Source organism: Ambystoma mexicanum, chromosome 10 (assembly GCF_040938575.1).
Source record: "Ambystoma mexicanum isolate Mex_15411 chromosome 10, UKY_AmexF1_1, whole genome shotgun sequence".
Lineage (NCBI taxonomy): Eukaryota > Metazoa > Chordata > Amphibia > Caudata > Ambystomatidae > Ambystoma > Ambystoma mexicanum.
Window position 1 is genome coordinate 638,624,349 of NC_090932.1, and position 19,686 is coordinate 638,644,034.

A 19,686-nucleotide genomic window follows, 5' to 3' on the forward strand; every position below is an offset into this window, starting at 1 on the left:
CCCTGCAGGTCCAATCATATCTTCATCCTTCTGAGATCAATAAAATGAGCAGCATTAGGTTGGATAACAATATACATCTGTTGTTCATCACTGGAATTCTCTGGGGGAATGTGCACTCCATAACTCACACAATCCAATTGCCCCAATTGCCCCAATCAAACTAAATTAGAAATGTTTTCAGGTGGGTAAATATGAAGCAGATCGTAATTTTGTATTATTATGTTTCCTGAGTAACGGGAAAATAAAAGTAACAAACAAATTAATGTTGATGTTGCGAAGAAAAGGGAATACAAACTAGTTTGATTCATTTAATTCACTGTTGCCCTACTACAAATGTCTTAGATTATAAATAGGCCGAAACCTGTTTTCTCCATTCTGTATTACCTAAACAACACAAGTGGGGCGAAGCGCATTTGTTGAATTTCCTCAAAAAACACACTGCGCTCACATCATATGAAGCTGGTAAATGTATGGATGAGACTGCCAAAGTTAGCACTATAGGTCCCCGACAAGCATTCTTCCACATTTGCAAAATTGTGTGCACAAGTTTAATAAATTACTACTACCCCACACCACTTCTACAAAACAGAAAAGATCACAATAATACAGATAAAACAGAGCCAAGAGATACCTCCTTGATCTTTTATGGTAATATGGGCCGAGAGGGACTATATTCTTAAGAGGTTTGTTCATTTGATGACAGTATCCAATCAAGGGTCTCTAAAAATATACATACTTTAATTAAACACACCACATGCATAACTGCACTATAAAAACACCAACAAAAACCCAGCCCTATGGAAAGAACACAGAGCATGCAGATTGTCAATAATACGAGCACTCTGGGTAATGTAGCAGGGGTTAGGGCAAATAAATCAGACCAATGTTACCAAAAAGCTATGTCTTGATTGAGAAAAGACTTAAATGGGTGCCAGTCTCTAGGGTCCAACAAGTGTATGAAGGGGTTTGAAATAGTATGTTTCTCAGTTTGTGGCAGTTCGACAGCATTAAACCAAGCTTCTTAACGTTGTGCGAGTAGGACCGGTTTGCATGGAGTAAGTCTTGGTGATTCAGATGGGGTGCAGGCATCCAGTCAAGTTTGGGATGAAGCTGATTGTGGTGTGATCCAGCATTCAAATGATGCAGTTTGATAAGGCCACCAGGGTTGGTTCAGCAGTCAAACTTCGGTCGATGACAAAGTTGCTGCTAGTTGGAGGCACAGTTTGAGATGTGGCAGTTCAATCTCTTCCATTGTCGTGAGATTCTTTATCAAGCTGGAGCAAGCGACATACTCAACTGGTGCAGTGTAGCAGTGAACGTGTTTAAGAAGCTGCAACAGAGGTTTGAAGAGAGGTAAAGAAGTGCCAAAACAGCAGGCTGGATCCTGTTGGTTCAGAGCTGTTCAGATGTCATTGACAATGATTTGATGGTGGTTCAATGGTGTGGAATTCAGGAAACCATCTTATTTGCTTCTTCTGGTGCTGTCATTACCAATCCAGGGGTCCAGGTATGAGACAGATACTTGTTCTCTTCACTCCCAACCTGGGGAGGCTAGCTAGCACATGCAGCAGTCAGTCAGGTGGCAGGGAATGGCAGTTCTTGCTTCAACAGCTTTCTACCCCCAATGTGCTAACGGAATTACAGGGGATAGAGATTGGCTCGCTCTTGGAACACCTGCCTTCAACTCACAACTTGAGGTCTCTGGAAAGCACTGCTCTCTCGGAAATCCCCAAACAAATTCTTCTTGAAGTCCTGAATGTCCAAAATAAACCAAGGAAGGACTGAGAGACCCCCTTCCTTATGAAGGCAAAAGGCTATCTATGCATGCTTTAAGTCGCTGAATCCCTGTTAAGGTAGCAAGTGACTATTCCCTTTTGGCAACCTATCCACAATGTTTTGCTTGTGTAGAAAGTGAAGGAGGAAGGAAGGAAAGAGCAGTCAACAGAAAGCAAATATATAATTCCTCCCATGTGTTCTGCTCTGAATGACTGCCTAAACGGTGTGCAGTCATTTGATCGAATAAATAATCGAATATTTTATTTTTTTATTTATATATTTTTTTTGGGTTCCGCATGTCAAAATAAAGGTTAAAAAAAGGGGGGGGTTTGGGCGTGAACCCCCCCATTTCGAATAAAAATCGTAATAAAAAAGAAATTTTTTTTTTCAACATTATTTTTTTGAGTTATTGACTTTCGACATTATTGTTTTCGATTATATGACTATAAACCTGCCTAAACCTACCCTTGAAAATTATGAAACACTTTTGTATAGGTGTGCTATAAATGCCATATCATATCATACCCACTTTTCTAAGACAGCACTTCAGAGGTCTTTTGGTATGCAACACCCTGGTGTGAGGCTATCCCCTTTGTTTAGGGTGTGCTCTTCGAGCCTGTTTTCCAGGGAAGCTCTGGCTGGGGTTGATCTTTTTTGGAGAGGTATTAGCCGATATCACAAAGGACCAAAGAGAGGCACTGTCTTCCTGACAACTATTCTGTAGTCTGAACCGAGCCAGGAAGTCTGAGTAGACTACACACACATACCTTCTCTGCCAGGCCGGGGCTCAAAGTGTTGACATGTATATGCTACAAATTAGGTGTGGCTTTTAATAATTATGCGAATTACCAGCCACATTACCGAAGCCTAGGCATGGTTTATATTTTAAGATTACCCAGCCACCAGGCACTAGTTTATCTTAATGCATATTCGTTTAGCAACAGTGATTCAGGCTTAAATGCAACCTCTGCACTGCAGTGACTTGGCAGTCACAGCAGCTGTCAAACTGGGCACCTGTGACCGCTGATCTGCTCATTGCCACTGGAGAGCAGGCACTGCAGACCAAGTAGATTGATGCTGCTGGGAATAGATGTGCCCTATGCTTTTGGCATGGTGCTTGATGAAAATGGGGTCTGTTTATCAGATCACCCTTTCTGAGCAGGATTATCCTCGTTTTATTATGGATTCAAATCAAAAAAGCCAAAGATTCCCTTCCTTTGCAAGATGGCCAATTCTCTTCACAAGAAGCAAACTGTAAAAACAGGAGACATTGCCGTTACACCTTGCTTTTTGCACTTTGTTTTGCAAAAGGGGTACATGCCACCTGCAATTTACACTGGGCAGATGCCATTTAAAACAGATTCCTATGCAATCCGCTGGCTTTAAGCAAGTGCAAAAAAACAGGTAGATTCCATCGATAGAGCAATATTTGTCTTAAGGATTATGTCAGACCTTGCTAGCTACCCAACAATTTAGGATCAAGTTAATCATTTTGATTGTTTAATGTTAATATGGAATGATTGTAATGATTGTTTTAATGTCATTGATGAAATTGGGTGTGTGATTGGTGCTAGTATTAAAAGTCAATACAATTACTGTATAATATTACATAAATAAATAAAGCGTAACATTCTCAGGAGTAAATTTAGCACATGGACGACGTACAATGAAGTGTTCTCAGTTGATCCCACTCTTGACCTCTTAGAAATGAGTGCATGTCGACATAATGGATCATGGATTATCCTGAGAGCTCTGTGCCAGAAATTAATTTTACGAAGCTAAACAACGATTTTCCTCTATATGACGTGACAGAACGGCAGCATATGTCACTCCTTTTTTTAGATATTAGAAATAGATCCTTAAAACACACGATAGGATTTGTTCCAGGTTGCTTCCAGTTCTGCTCTTATAAGGCTCGCAAAAGCTATTATTGTCTCAACAAAGAATCATGGATTGTTTATTAACCGAGTATGTTGGCACCATGAATTCATGCGCCTGGAATTCGGGATAATGCATATGGAGTTATTTGGCACATGTTCCATGTCAGTCCGGATAATGAAAACACTTGCTAGATAGTGTTTCTCTCCACCTTGGAGCCGTCGAGCGTTGACCGTGGCCTTTGGCGGCGATGACAGCGGCGCTGCGCGACTCATTCACCACCTCCTGATCCCACGGGGGTTCGTTCGAATGTGATAGCACTGCAGTATTCCCAAACTAGGTCACTCTGGAGAAAGTAGATGTTTAGGCCCAGAGGGAGTCGGCAACTCTGCTCTGCCAGGGAGTGAAAGGCCGTTTTAAAATACGATCATGTGAAATGCTCTGTGAGAAGCAAGCTGAGGTAGTGTTTCATACAACACACCACTTCGTATAAAAACACGACATAATTCAACACGTACATCTTATTTCGGAGAAACATAAGACATGAGGACGTGTTGAAGTCCGTTATTGTGACCGTTTTCTATTTTTGTGGTGATTTGCAGTCACACACATATGCAGAGCAGGTTGCTTCACGAATGTGACATGGCAGCATCATATTTCCACTCAAACCTCTGTCCGACTTGGCATTGTGGGCCTCATTATGAGTTTGGCAGTGTGGCCAAAAAACGGCGGTAATGCGGTGGTATTACCGTACCGCCAAACTATAGGTTTGGAGATAAGGTGGAGGAAAATGCTGGTTGTCATTATACCACCTCACCGCCCAAAAAAATAAATTTTTGCAGAGTTACTGCCGGCGGTAATTATCGTTAAGTCCCCATAGGAGTCCTATGGAGTCCTATGGGGACTAACACTGCCATACCGCCACTTGTAATCCTGAGGTAATTCCGCCGGACCAACTGGTGATAACAGTGAATCCGTTTCGTGGTCTCTGCGGATTTACAGCCGAGATACCACCAATCGAATGAAGCCCACAGCTACTGTGAGTTTAACTCCCTTGGTTGTGTCTGGCTGGATTGAAACTTTGTATTACAATTATTTATTTTGCCAGCTCTTAGCAAATTGTTTATATTGTTGGCAATAATTTGATTTCCACACAGAAGCAACTGTGGAATATACCTGCTATTTGCTCTGCTGCTGCTCGCTGTGTGGTGTGTCCAGCACACTCTCTGGAGTTGGGCCTCTCCCTGATAATGAGTAGCTTCTGCGTTGGAAACTATCAGCGCCCCTCCCCTATCAATAAAACATGTCTGGATGACGCAAATTGCAAATGAAGTTGCGCTAAGGAGTGTGCAACTTATTTTGCAGTCCGTCAGTCATGTTTGCATTTATCATAAATGTATATACAAACACTGAGCGCCTCATGACACTATGCACTGTACCCAGGATGGGAAATGTCTGAGGGTGGCCATCAGTCGAACTTCACCAATCACATGCGTGCCATGCAGCATGCTTGATGGCTGAGGTCTCCGAGATCATTCTGTCAACCCTTGCCCTGCCTTGAGCATGCATGTAATAGAGGATCTGGTAGGGCTTGGGGCTGCTTCCCCCTCGGCCTGCCCCTTCTTTGGAATTGGCGAAGTGAAGCATCCAGACAAAACCTTGCAGCCTGAGGGCACAAACAGGGACAGAGGTAAAGGGAGTTAGGCAGTAATGAGAGGCACCCTTTGTGGACAAGGCTATCATCCTTGACTAAGAGGGGAATTCATTTAGTACTCAGTGTCCCGTCAATTCACCTCACACATGCCTGTGCCACAGATACAAAATGCTGCAAATGTCAGCAAAGATATAGTGAAACACAACACATCTGTGCAATGTATATTTGTGTAGGTGTTCATGGTTGAATGAATGTGTGTGTGTGTTTCTGTGTGAGTGCATGTGGGTCTGTGTCGAGGGTAGCTATTTTTCAGGTATCCCCAACACATTCCAGATAGTGTGTCCTTGGAGTGGGTGTAGTCCTAGCCAGCTTTCTTTGGAGGAGGGGCACTCCACAGCATGTTACATATTTCTATGTTCAATGTGACATTTGTATGTTCAATGTGAAACTGAAATAGGTTATATTCGGTGGAATTGTACCACCAGCGTTTTCTTTTTCTGGGGGCAGTGTAAAACTGATATAGGAACAGTCATGAGAAATGTAAAAGTGTCGTGGTATTTTCTGTGGGAAAATGATGCGGCCTGAGAGCGAGTTTATCTGTGGCAATGTGAAAGTGGTATCATCGTTATCTGGGCAATGAGGAAGACAAAAACCACTAGCTTAAAAAGACCATTAAGAAATTGGAAGAGTGATTTTCTAGGGTCAATGTAAAACTGGCAAGGTCATGATGTGTCGTCACAACGTTTCGCAATGGTTTCATTGTATACCTGGCATGCCACTATTATCTGGCGCAATCAGTTGCAGGGGGATATTTAGCGGCATGACGCCATGTTTTTCCATGGCAATGCAGAAATGGCATGGCATTGTTGAAACATGAATGCATTTTTTAGCACGTAAGGTGAAATTAGCAATGCACATTGTAATGTGGCGCAATGGGAAACTCGCGGTAATGACGTGCCTTAGCAATTGGCTCAAGTTGGGGAGTTTAAAGCGAGCATGATCATTTTCAGTATTTATGTGAAACTCTCATGGCTATTCTGTAGGATATGTAACACTGGCCCAGTCATTTTCTTCTGACAAAGTGGCATGTCAATGTGCTTCATTGGAACAGTGTGAAAATAGCATTGCACTGTTGACATTGACCAGTCAATATTTTGGAGGCAGTATGAAACTGGCAAGAAACAATGCTCTAGGTACAATGCGACACTGGCATGTGCATGTTTTGGGACAGATAAGCTGTCCCGAATGGCGTTTTACTGTGGCACACTGCAACTGGCAGTGCAATGTGGAACTGGCAGGTTTGCACATTCAGCGGAACTCTAGCATTTATGAAAGCACCCAGATGTATTTTAGCAGCACCCTTTTCTAGAAAGATTAAGCATTATATTATTGTTGTGAACAACACCCTGGAAGTGTAAGCGAACCGATCTTTCTGACCTGCTTGGCTACCTTTGAAGTAACCTGGCATGTGGTTTCGGCACTCTGTCATAACGTTATTAATTTCGATTGCATTTTAGTTTTCATGTGTTTTATGTATCTCCTGGCAATGTATTTACAGCTAGTATATGTATCTCCTGGCAATGTATTTACAGCTAGTACATGTATCTCCTGGCAATGTATTTACAGCTAGTATATGTATCTCCTGGCAATGTATTTACAGCTAGTACATGTATCTCCTGGCAATGTATTTACAGCTAGTACATGTATCTCCTGGCAATGTATTTACAGCTAGTACATGTATCTCCTGGCAATGTATTTACAGCTAGTACATGTATCTCCTGGCAATGTATTTACAGCTAGTACATGTATCTCCTGGCAATGTATTTACAGCTAGTACGAGTACTTCTCATGGTTTAATGTCTTTTCGACAAGCATACGATTTATAACGTACATGTTGTTTCAAGAGAGAAAGTGATGCAGTGTATAAGGCACTGCGTCAGTGAAAAGCAGAACATTTTGCTACTATGCATCCAGACTTTCTGCCATGTGCACATTTTCTTTTTTTTAATGCGCATATGATTTGCTTCTGCGGAGCAATGGTCCTGTGAACTATGGCAGCCATGGCCTCTGAAATATATTGGAATTCATGGGTTCCTCTTCATAACTGCCCTTTAAACCAGCGGATTATTATTAAATGCCCTCAATAAATCATGAAGTAATACCAATTCTTTCGCTACATAATTTAAAACCATGTTATTTTCCCAGCTAACTCAGTGTTGCACTGTTGGTGTTGCTTAATTCGCTCACTTTATATGCATTGTGGGATGACATGTGTACCCTTCTTTTTTAAATGTCATTAGTCAGTACTGTATCTGAAACTAATCTCCATTTCTGGTGCATACATTCGGTACACTCTTCAGTTTCATGTACATCAATGCTTCCAATCATATCGTTTTTCTCTTCCTCTCATTTGCCAGTAGGGTTATATTTTAACCCCCAACCTCTTCCTTAAGAACCATCATTTTGTATCTTGGAGCCTCCGATATGCAAAAGCAAGCAGCCCCTTTTAAACCTCCACCTGGACTTTAACTGACTTCATTTCCTCTTCCTTTCATTTTCTGGTAGGCTTTAGATTATAACCCCCCCCCCGCACCCCACCCTCTGAAAGGTTAACATTTTAGCGCTTGGAATCTCCCCACACACTTTCCCTGCACCTCCTTAGCTACATGCTGTGAACCTGCAGGTGATTCAGAGAGATTGGGAAGAGGACTGCATTCTTATTGCCTGTTTATATCTATTTACTGATGAAGTACATGCAGTTACCTTGGGAATATACACACTTTCCTTAGGGCATCCATTAGCCAACGCATCCATCACAAAAAGCAGACAGAGCTGAGGGTTGGCACTTATATCTTACTCTGTTTCATGCTTTGTTATCTGTTACCCCTTGTTTGCCACTCAGTGCCACAAACATGCCTAAAAAAGCACACTTACAACATTCAAATTAAACTCCAACACAGCACTCCACAGAAACAATTCACATATATCTGTATTCTCAATTGCCACTCTGCACTGCTACACACACATGACATCCATGAGCTAATAAGCACACACTCCCCAGACTCTTTCTAACAGAGACATCACTCAAACCCCACCACACACCTATTATCCCTGACGTGCTTCAACTGCACTTTCTCATCCACCACAGAGATGAACATGCAAACAAGGTGGTGGAGTTGCCATCATTTACAGAGGCACACTCAGACTTTTCAACTCCACACACTTCCATACCCTTCCTTTGAAGCTCTCCCTCTCACTTGCTCAAAACCATCACACTCACACCCCACTTTTTTCCACCTCATTTATCACCCCAAAACACAATCCCAACTTCCATACTGACTGGACCGACCTTACAACTAACAACCACATCTCCCCCCTTCAACAATATCTACAATGACGATTTCAACACTGGTAGTTCTACAAAACACCATTATCACATAGACAGTCACAAAATAGCCCCCCTTAAATCACCAATATCCCACACCCCACACCATAAACCATGGTTCAACAGTTCCTGCATCTCTATCAAACAGGAATATATATGCCTATAAAAAGCCTGGCTAAAGAAACCATGCCCGCCACAAGGACACCCCTTAAACACATTGAAAAGCTTCCCTCTACCCTCAAGAACTACAATTCACCACTATTTGTATGAAGAAACTTTTCAACATTATGAAGTTCCTCTCCAAACCACCGTCCGCAGTTTCCACATCCCATCCAATTCAGTATTGAACTCCCTCATGGGCTAGATCAACTCTAAGATACACAATGTCAGATAAACTCTCCCCTCTGCTGTTCTTTTGCCAACCGCAACTCGCAAACATTACAAAACATGGGACACCTTGCCCCCTTTGACAGAGTCACCCTCATCACCCTCACTGACAGAACGAAACCTTCACACTTCCTGGAATACGCACACCCACCACAAAGTGAACCAAACTGCAGCACCACCCTTGCTCAACACTTGCTCAACATCATCAACATCATCAACTCCTGTCTCTTCACACAATACTATCCGCTCTACATGCATCCCTCAACCCCATGCCCCCTGAAAACCACCACCCCATCAATGTCCTTCCAGAATCATGGAATGTCTCATCACCACAAAACTGCAAAAACACATCACCACAAACAACCACCTCCCCATTTCCAATCTGGCCCTTGACCTGGACACAGCACCAAGACACCTGCACTTCACATCATTGGTGACCTCCATAACATCACTGACAAAGGACAGACAGCCTTACATGTACCCCTCAACAGCTTTTCAGCCTTCAACAAAATCGACCACACTTTTCTTCTCAACATCATATCCCACAGGATCAAACTCTCAGGAACCATCCTCAACTGGTTAACCACCTTCGTCACTGAAAGAAAAAACGTTGTCTCTATGCCCCATAATTGATCTGACCCCACCCAAGTCACACATGCATTTCTGAAGTTTCCTCCCTGTCTCCACGCCTCTTCAACCTAATGTAGAGGAAGAGCCAAAAGCCCTTACCAGAAGCCCCTGCCCCATGTTGCCTATATGTTGGGAACCGGAAAATGCGACATGCACAGTACCAGTGAGGATGCCTATACCACAAAGAATTCTTGAGACAAGGTATCCACTGAGAAAACCCTATATGGATTCACAAAGAAATAATGGTCTTCTGGAAAAAGTCCCAGAAGAAGTATGAAAATGAATAAGAAAGAAGACTGGTGACGTCTTCACTTGAAGCAGAACTGACACACCCGAAAAAGGTGCAAATGAAGAAAGATTATAGTCATTCTATAAGATCTGAAGATGAGGTGTCGAAGTAAAGCAACATTTCGGGATCAAAATGAAGATGCTCATGCGAAGAAAAACTAAAAAAAAGTCATATTCCAATTGTACAGATGCTGTAACGCAAGTAGACAAAGTTATCCTGAGGCTGGCTACGTAGTGAATAGATTGCAGCGATGCACCAATGTATATAAATAGGAATGTATAGAATCTGGATGTTCCACAATGCACTTTAGCAAACTTGAACCCCGTGAATGGAAAGGGCTTGAAGAGCGGCGTAGTTTAAAATAGCTGATGACAAAAGAGAATTCAAGAAAGGATGGCTGGCCCAGCACCAAGGGTCGAGTTCACCGTGAGCCTGGTTGTCTGTCAAGAAGCTACATGAACGTGAGAAAGAAACAAACTTCTGTTTGAGGTGGAATGGAAAAACACTGAAGGTGCCAAGAGTTCATCATTTGATAGTATTTAATGCAACAAAGAGCTCAAAAATGTGGTCTCCAGTCACATGGTCAGATAGAAATAGACTGTGGGTCGAGCTACACCGAAACCGGAAGATAAGACCATGCCACACTCCCTTTTATACTCAGGCACAGTGACCCTCTACAAGGCCAAGTTCAAAGCCTAATTGAATGACAGACTGCAGGAGCGATGATAGATGTTGGGCTAATTGGGTGGGAAGGCATGACCAGGCCAACCCCCTAGCACCTGGGGTAATCAGCTTGCGTGCTGCTAGCAAGTGGAATATTCCAGAAGGGTACAAGCGTGCCAACCAATTATAGAGGCTCACGTACCAAAGAGTCCTATAGTTTATGTAAACCAATAAGGCGTCGAGTATTAGTATGACACGAAGATGGCTTGTACTTGGGATGGGCTTAGTTGTCCACCTGATCTTAGAGACCCAATCACAACCCCTGTCAGTATGGATTGTATACCTAGATGTTCCCTTTAAGCCTATCACATCCCCTAGTAGGTTTTCTTGGTTTGCCACGTATAAGAATGTTGTTTTTCATGAAATGCTTTGAGAGAAATTGAGCGAACGTCTGTTGATGTCCATTGTAACTCCCTGTTTTAGATAATTGTTAATAAAACAGCATTACGTTTTGCCAACTTCCTGAGTCAGTTTGATTATTGATATATGAGTACGTTTTGCATCCCCATGCATCTCTAAGTATTGGTACCTCGTCTAAAAGGGCCCCAGCTCCCCGGGTTTACTATATGTTGAACACATTGGATAGTCCCTTAGCAAACACAAAGTCCATTTCCACCAATATGCCAGTGACACCCAAATATACCTCCAAATCACACCCCCTTCACAAAGACACACCTTCAAAAGCTTACTCTCCAACATAACACCTAGATTGCCAACCTCTTCCTCACACTCAACCCTTCCAACATGGAATACCTCCTCATCTGCCCTCTCCCCAATCACAAATCCTACCTTACCCCTTGGAACAAAGAAATCACCACAGATAACCCACACACATCCCTCACCAAAACAGCCAAATCCCTTGGATTCATCACTGATCCCCACCTTTCCTAAACAGATGCTGTCACCAACAAATGCAATCTACAGCTACCCCACCTATACAAGATAAGACACATCCTTCTCCCTGATGACTTTGATACCTCACTTCAAGTACTGGTTGTGCCCAAGCTACCCTCCACCGCCTCTTTCCTTCCTGCACCCTCTATGGTGCTCTCTGTATCACCTATCTTCTCTAACTGCTATTCTATCTACTATCCTATCCCTCTCACTAAGTCTGGCAAGAAGCTCAAAAGGGACATCCTGGTCTCCAACCCAAGCCTCCCTATCGCTGATACCTACACCAGGGCTTCCTCCAGACAGACCCTTACTGACATCCTCTTTGTCGTTCCCTCTCCAGGCCTATGGACCCCCCATATGGTCTCTGTTCTCTTTCCTTTTCCTCTTCTCCCTTTAATGGTGGAACCCGGTGGGAGGCCCTCTTGGCCACCTTCTCTCCTCTAAGCCCATCATTAATGTATACTTAAATGGCACCCTCTTGGTTCAGGGACCAATCTCCTCCTTTTTGATAGATGCTACATGTGCCTTATCAACTTCCTTTCTTCTCCTGCTATCGCTACTTATCCCTCTCTTGCTCCTCTGCTGCCTCCTTCCTCCACCACCTCTCCCACATCCTCTGCTGCTTTCGTTGGCCATCCTGTTGCCTCCTTCCTCCGTCACCTCTCTGGCACTCTCTTCTTCCTCTCTGACTACCCTGCTTTCTTTTCCTTCCTCCTCTGCCCATCCTCAGGCACCTCAAACACTTCAACATGGCATACCTCTGGCCTGTACCCCTCCACGGATGTCCTTCAAAGGTGGTAACCTGTTCCACATCACTACGTCCAACTCAAGGTCTGCTATCAAACATTCCTCTGACATCCACTGTCTCCTGGATGAGCTTGATTTGGATTTACTCAGTCTTGGTTCACGGACAGCTCTGTCACTAGTTTTGACACTCTCGTTCCCGATGGCTACAAGATCCTCTCCAAGCCCAGAACCAACTGTCCCGGCAGGGGTGTAGCCTTGATTTTCCCGCAGTGGATCGCTGATTCTGTCATTCCTACACGGGACTACTCCTCCTTTGAATGCTTGGTCTGCAGGCTTTCTATCTCTCCTGTCCTCTCTCTCAATGTGGAGACTATCTACAGACTGCCGGGACAGGACACCCTCTTCCTCTCTGAGTCGACTGACCTCTCTTCCTCCTTCATTGCCTCTACCTCTCACCTTCTCCTCCTTGGAGACCTGAACATCCACCTGGATGATACTAGCCCCTCCTCAGGGCTCTCTCGTAACCTCCGCAACTCTCTCTCTTTTCTTCCTTCTGGCCGACTCACCCTGCAGGGCACACCCTGGATGTTCTGATCTCCTCCGACCTGCACCTCTCTAACCATCTCACCACTCCTATCTCTTGGAGCGACCACTTTCTACTTTCCTCCCACCTTTCTCTCTCTACCCCTCAGGTCAAGCCGACCCTAGCACTGCCACCTCCCTTCTTGAGCCCATGAAGCATGTGTCATTTTAGGCTTTCGCTGCTACTTTTTCCCCTCCTCCTACACCTTTGGCTGACTCACACTCTGACACAGCCCTCTCTAACCTTCATCCCTCTATCTCTTATACACTTCACATCCTTGCCCCTGTCATGAGGATCCGTTTGAAGCCCACATCCAAGTGGAATTTGTGGTACAATTCTGACCTTGACACCCTTAAACACAAGTGTAGGGTGGATGAGAGGAAGTGGAGGACATCAGGTGCACGCCCTAACAAACTGGCCTGCTGCGTGCTCCAAAGGCAGTAAAGCCTATCTGTCCTCTCTACGAGATCTTACACCCAAGCACACGTCTCTGCGGCATCTCGGGAGGATAGCTCAGGGGCAACATGCTCGCCAGGGAAGCAAGATGAGACGGAGCAACACGGGTTCCGTCCCCGGTTCCGCACTTAGAAACCTCTGGGTATTAAGCGCGTTATAAATAACCAATTACAATTAAAATCTAACAACTAGGCCACATTTCTGCAAGGAGTTTGCCAATTCTGTTGCAGTCTCTACCTCTCTGGTTCCCTCCCAGGCCTTCTGCAGTGCCCTGGCTTCTCATTTCACCACTAGAACGCAGGAAATCCTGTTCACTGTCCCTTCCTCTACCTCCTCTTCCACCTCCTCTACCACCCCTGGTCTGTCTTTGGCCATTTTTCCTCCTCCTTACTCCTCCTTTTCCCTGTTCACCCCTGACAATGTTTCTAGGCAACTCTGATCTATGAAAGCCTTGGGAAGGCAGATTCTCCCATGCTCATCCACAACCATGAAGGACCACATTGAGCCCCTTGCTCCAGCCTTAGCCAATTTCTGCAATAACTCCTTTGTCACTGGAAACTTCCCCTCCCGCTTAAGCACTTGCTTGTGCACCCCCTTCTAAAGAAGCCTTCTGCTGATACTTCCTCTCCGGCTAACTATCGGTCTCCATCACTCCTTTCCTGGCCAAACTCCTGGAAAAGCTATCCATCTCCCAGCTTAATCTGCACACTGAATTTGTTGGTTGTCTCCACGACCACCAGTCTGGTTTCAGAGCTGCCAGAAGCCTAGAAACTGCTCTTCTGAACACCCATGAAGAACTGCTCTTTAATCTTGACTCTAATCTTCCTTCTGTCTGCATTCTCATCGATCTATCCTCTGCTTTTGACACAGTCAACCATGCCATCCTGCTCAATCCCCTCTGTGACAACCTGGGTATCACTGGTCAGGCCGTGGCCCGGTTGACCTCCTTTCTCACTGACCGACCCTCCCAGGTCCAACTGGGATCTTTCCTCTCTTCTATCTCTCTATCTACTTGTGGTGTTCCCCAGGGGTCTAACCTTTCTCCCTGGCTTTTCAACCACTACCTGGCACCTCATGACCACCGCATCACTACATTCCTTGGCCTCAAGCCCATGGATTGTATCTCTCCAGCTCTGAAATGTCTTCACTGGCTCCCAGTGGTAGCAATGATGAAGTTCAATACCCTTTTATCATCCACAAGGCTTTATGGGGCCTGGGACTGCACTACCTGTAACTTTCTCTTCCTAAACATCTTCCATCTCAAGCTCCCCGCTCATCCACCTCCAACTCTCTGAGGGTCAGACGCTTCTCCAAGCAGAGAGTGGGGGGAAGATTTTTCTCCTCGGCTGGGGCCTCCCTCTGGAACAGCCTCCCTGCCTCTCTCAAACTTGAGTAGAACCACCTCCAGTTCTGGAAGCAACTCAAGACCTTCCTTTTCGCTTCTGCTGTCTCTCTTCCTCTCCCCTGCTGATGTCCCTGACTGCTCCGTGCAGATGTCACCTGGCCACTCACTGAACCTGGGCCCAGGCGCCTGTGATAAGGGAGGGTGATTTTGCTTAGTTGATGTTTATGACTGCATGCATTCTGTTGGCTTACCTCTTTCCCAAAATGGTTATGAATCTGTGATCAACGCACCATTTGAGACATCTTGTATCTTTGGCTTTTTCGTAAGTCAATGAATAGTCCAGCGATTGACCGTAAGAATTTTCCTTTAAGAATCTGCATTCAGTATCAGCCACTTGGGAATCCTAGAACTCCCACTCAGCCCTCCAACCTTCAAAAGTTGAAAAATGCAGTACTATTGAACTAGACAATATAACACCGAGTTGCCCTCGTACTGCCTCCGGGCTTCCACAGCACTTACAAGTCTGTATCTGCAACCCTACAGTCCCCTCTCTCTGCACTTATTGAGTTACCTGCACTTCTCCCTCCCCACATACCCCTGGCATTTCTCCCCTTCCTTCTTCTCTGCACTTGCACGATCTGAATGATACAAGGCCTAGTAAGATCGTTGTTCTGTCCTCCTTCTGTTTCCCACTCCTTGTCTTGTTGCATCGAGAAACACTTGTGTACTGGCGCATTATAAATGCCTTATCATATCATATAATATCATATCATATCATATGGTCATGCTTTCCTCATTGTACCTCCAAATAAGAACCTTTCCCCCGGCAAGCCACACAAAATGCAGCAGTGAGACTCATTCTTCACCTATCCAAACACTCACACATCACCCCAGCTCTTGCCCATCTCCACCTGCTCCCCATCCCCAAGTTAATTACTTTCAAAGTACTCTCCATTGTACTCAGTGTCCATCCCCAAATTCCATCTTTCCTTCACAGCAAACTGAAACGCATCCCCCACACAAACACCAGACAAGCTAGTGAGCATTTCCCACGCATCTCAATCTGCAAACTAACATTCACACAAAGACAAGCAATTACCCAGTGGACAGCAAGAAATGGAACACCCTACCACTTCACATCGCACTGCACCTTCTATTACCATTTTCCAAAGGAGCCTCACAACATACCTGTTTCCCCAAACATAATCTAGCCCCTCTACCTCCGCTTTTACAGCATGTCTATCCTAATATTTCTATCAATTTCTGTAACTTCTATGTCACGTCCCACTATTTCAACTTTTGAACCTTGTAAGGTGCTCCAAGCCCCTCTGGGTAGGGGAAGCGCTCAACAAAAGTTCAAATAAAATAAAATAATAAAATAAAAGCTGAGAATTTCTGGTTCCAGCCTACCTGGGATTCACCTCATAGCAACTGTTTAAAAACTGCATTTTCATGTTACGTGTTGTCAGGTGAAGTTGAGGGAGTCGACCAGCATGATAAAGGCAACATGAAGTCAACCTGAGCAGATTATGTCTAATAACTAATTGTATGACCTTAGACCCAAGGATTTAATATTGCATTTGAATATTACCTATAATTGTCTGATTCTGTGCATCTCTCTTCATAAACATGTTCCGAAAGCTATAAATATGTTGAGTGTAAATATTTAAAAAGTAGTAATAAATCAACACAGTCCTAATTGTATGTGTCCACCATCCTTACGCGTCACAACCATTTTTTTTCATCATGTGTTAGCTAGGACTAGACGGGCCATAATATTCTATATGCAGCCACTCATTTATATAGAGGTTCTATTTAAGGTTATTGTATCATTCAGTGTTGGTAATTGGTGCATCAGGCGCCATTCTTGGGCTTTGACTTCTCCATCCATTGCATTGTGAGAGTTGTAGAGTTGAATAACATCGACTGAATAACAGGGACTAACTTAAAACCAAAGTCCAGGACAGGACTAGAGCCCCCTAGTGACATGGAGTCATAGGATCAACCTTAATCCTGTGGGTAAGAATGTGTGATACTTTTACACCAGGTCTACAGACACTATTTCTTTTCTATGAATGGATTACTTATTAATTACATTACCAGAGCAGGTTTGTCCTCTGTTCTTCTTGCAATGCCCCACATCCCAGAGCCCAATCCATGGGCCCATAACTCCAACTTCACTTGTTTATCCCCACAGTATTTCCTTCCTTCCTTGCTGGTCTGTCCATTCTTCCAATATGTCATTTTACCATTTCTCTCTTATCTGCTAGCATTGCTTGAAACCCGTATTTATGTGAAATAAACTAAACATGCATGTTTGACATGTTTTGTGCTTTTATCTAGGCACTACTATCTTCCGGACCGTATTTGTATTATTTCCTTTCTTTAATCACGTTAAGGTATGTTTTCCTGATTGATAAGGCAGGGTGATTTTGCTTAGTTGATGTTTATGACTGCATGCATTCTGTTGGCTTACCTCTTTCCCAAAATGGTTATGAATCTGTGATCAACGCACCATCTGAGACATCTTGTATCTTTGGCTTTTTCGTAAGTCAATGAATAGTCCAGCGAGTGACCATAAGAATTTTCCTTTAAGAATCTGCATTCAGTATCAGCCACTTTGGAATCCTACAACTCCCACTCAACCCTCCAACCTTCAAAAGTTGAAAAATGCAGTACTATTGAACTGGACAATATAACACCTTTTATAACAGCCCTTAGAAGTCCGTGGTGTATGGCATGGTGTGCTAGATAAAAATATTACATTATGAATCCATTGAAAAATGTTATTAGCTCTTGGCTATTCTTTTTTAGGCATTGTTGTTCTTACTATAGTGTTAACTCCCTTTTTGAGGGCAGACATTGCCAGCAGTGGCCCACTAGCCAGGACTTACACCTGTTAACATCCATGCCTTCCGCCCAATAACGTGGTTAACGCTACTAGCCCTTGGGCCGTTAATAGTCCAGTTGTAGAGATATAGGTGGACACAAAGTGGAGCTGAGAGACATAAGTATGCAGTTAAATTACTTTCAGGGGTCGGTGCGGGCCCCAGGTTCAGCCGCAGGACTTAAGTGAGGACTCTGAGTCACAGTGAGGTGGAACATGGCCATGGGCACTGGCTGAATAAAAGACAAATGGCATATATATGTAAGGAAGCTCTGGTATCTGATAGAGAATGTGGGAATTACTATTGGAATCTGCCTGTGTTCCTGGCCACCTGATTGGCTGCTGCCTCCTCCACGGGAGTTAATAATATTTCTCATTGCTACTCTTCTTTTGCATTGAAGCATTCATTGTGTATGGAGTTAAGACCCAATGCGGCTGGCCGAAGAGGGTCTTAAGGCTATTAGCACTCCAATTTACCCAAGCGGTAAGCCGGGGTGCTAAAAAAGTATTTTCATTCATTGAACAGTACGCGCGCTTGTCCTGTACAATGATTGAAAATACTGTCTGAAGATGGCCTAAATGGAAATGCAATGCTGGGCTACATACAGAGCCCCTCTCCCGAGTCCACGGCAGCCACGGAGCGACAGCAGAAGCGCAGCGGTGGCGGTGGAGGGGCTGCCACCGCTGTTGACAACAGGTAAGTATTCCGGGGGGTTGAGGGAAACATAAAAAAGAAAAAAGGGAGGGTGGGGGCAAGATGGCGCTGCGGATGGGGGAAGCACCCAGTAGGCTGCTAGGAAACATGGGCTGAAATTAGCGGTTTTAGCCCACGTTTCGAGCAACCTGATTGGTTGGCTCCCACGGCTCATGTGCTAATACTCTATGGATTTCAGTAACAGACATTAGCGACTACATCTAAATCTAAACTTGCTTGTTCAGTGTTGTGACATCCCAGGAGAAACGGTTCGACATTTGCTGGAATAACACATCGAAAATAAACCCAGTGTAGTGCTTCTCAAAGCTCAGTTGACTCAGTGCAGCCTGACCTGTGGCATTACTTCACAATCTCTCAACCTAATTGAACGCATCAGTCTCTATAAAAGAGCTGTTTGTACCGCCAGGAGCATCATCACATTGTAGCTGGATGGACAGTGCTTCAGCAGGGGTTTATTTTGCACCTCAGAGTACTGAGAGACATCATAGATCATTTAAAAGCCACTCTTGTTATATATGATGTCACTCATAACACTATGCTGGAAGACATCCCATTTGTAGATACTGTACCTACCCATCCGCAGTTCAGTATTTATCTATTGAAGAATCTCCCTTCATTTGTCAGGTTTACATTTTGCTTCTGATAAACACGTTACTTGCTTTTACTTAGCTTACTCCATTCATTTATGTTTCATTTATGTAAGCCATCAGGATGTTGCATGTTTGTTGAATGGATTGCAAAGCGCTCTGCTGCTTCCAGAAGCTTGGTCAGTGCTCAATAAATACAATAATATTAATAATAATAATAATAATAATAATAGAGAAGACAATCCGAACTTAACCAATGATGTTAAAATGAAATAAAAGTTCCAAGCAGGTTCATCACTCAAAGCGACCCCTTGTTTCGGTTGTGAACACTTTGCTTTGTAGCTAAGCACATGCACGTTGTTCTGAACTCGAATCTAAAAATATATGCGCTAAATGTGTTCAATTAAATATGAGATGTTTTGTTGTGCATTGCAACATATTGCATTACTGAGCTCAGAAGTGATTACTTACCTTCTAACAGGTTTATGTTCATAAGGCCTTTCAAGTGCCCACATGCTGTTTCTTTTTGTTCAGTTATACATTGTTTTCTCATGTGTACCAATCTAAAACCCAGGCTAAGTGTAAGATGGTATTGCACGCATTGAACAAGCATAATGGATGCGCTATAGTGGAGATTGTACGACAATCGTTGCAAATGTATCAATCCATTGATAATCGAAAAGTGTTGTTACAGTGCATCTATATTTAGTCGTGCATGTTCAGGAATGAAGTTTTAGAGGTGTTTTAGTT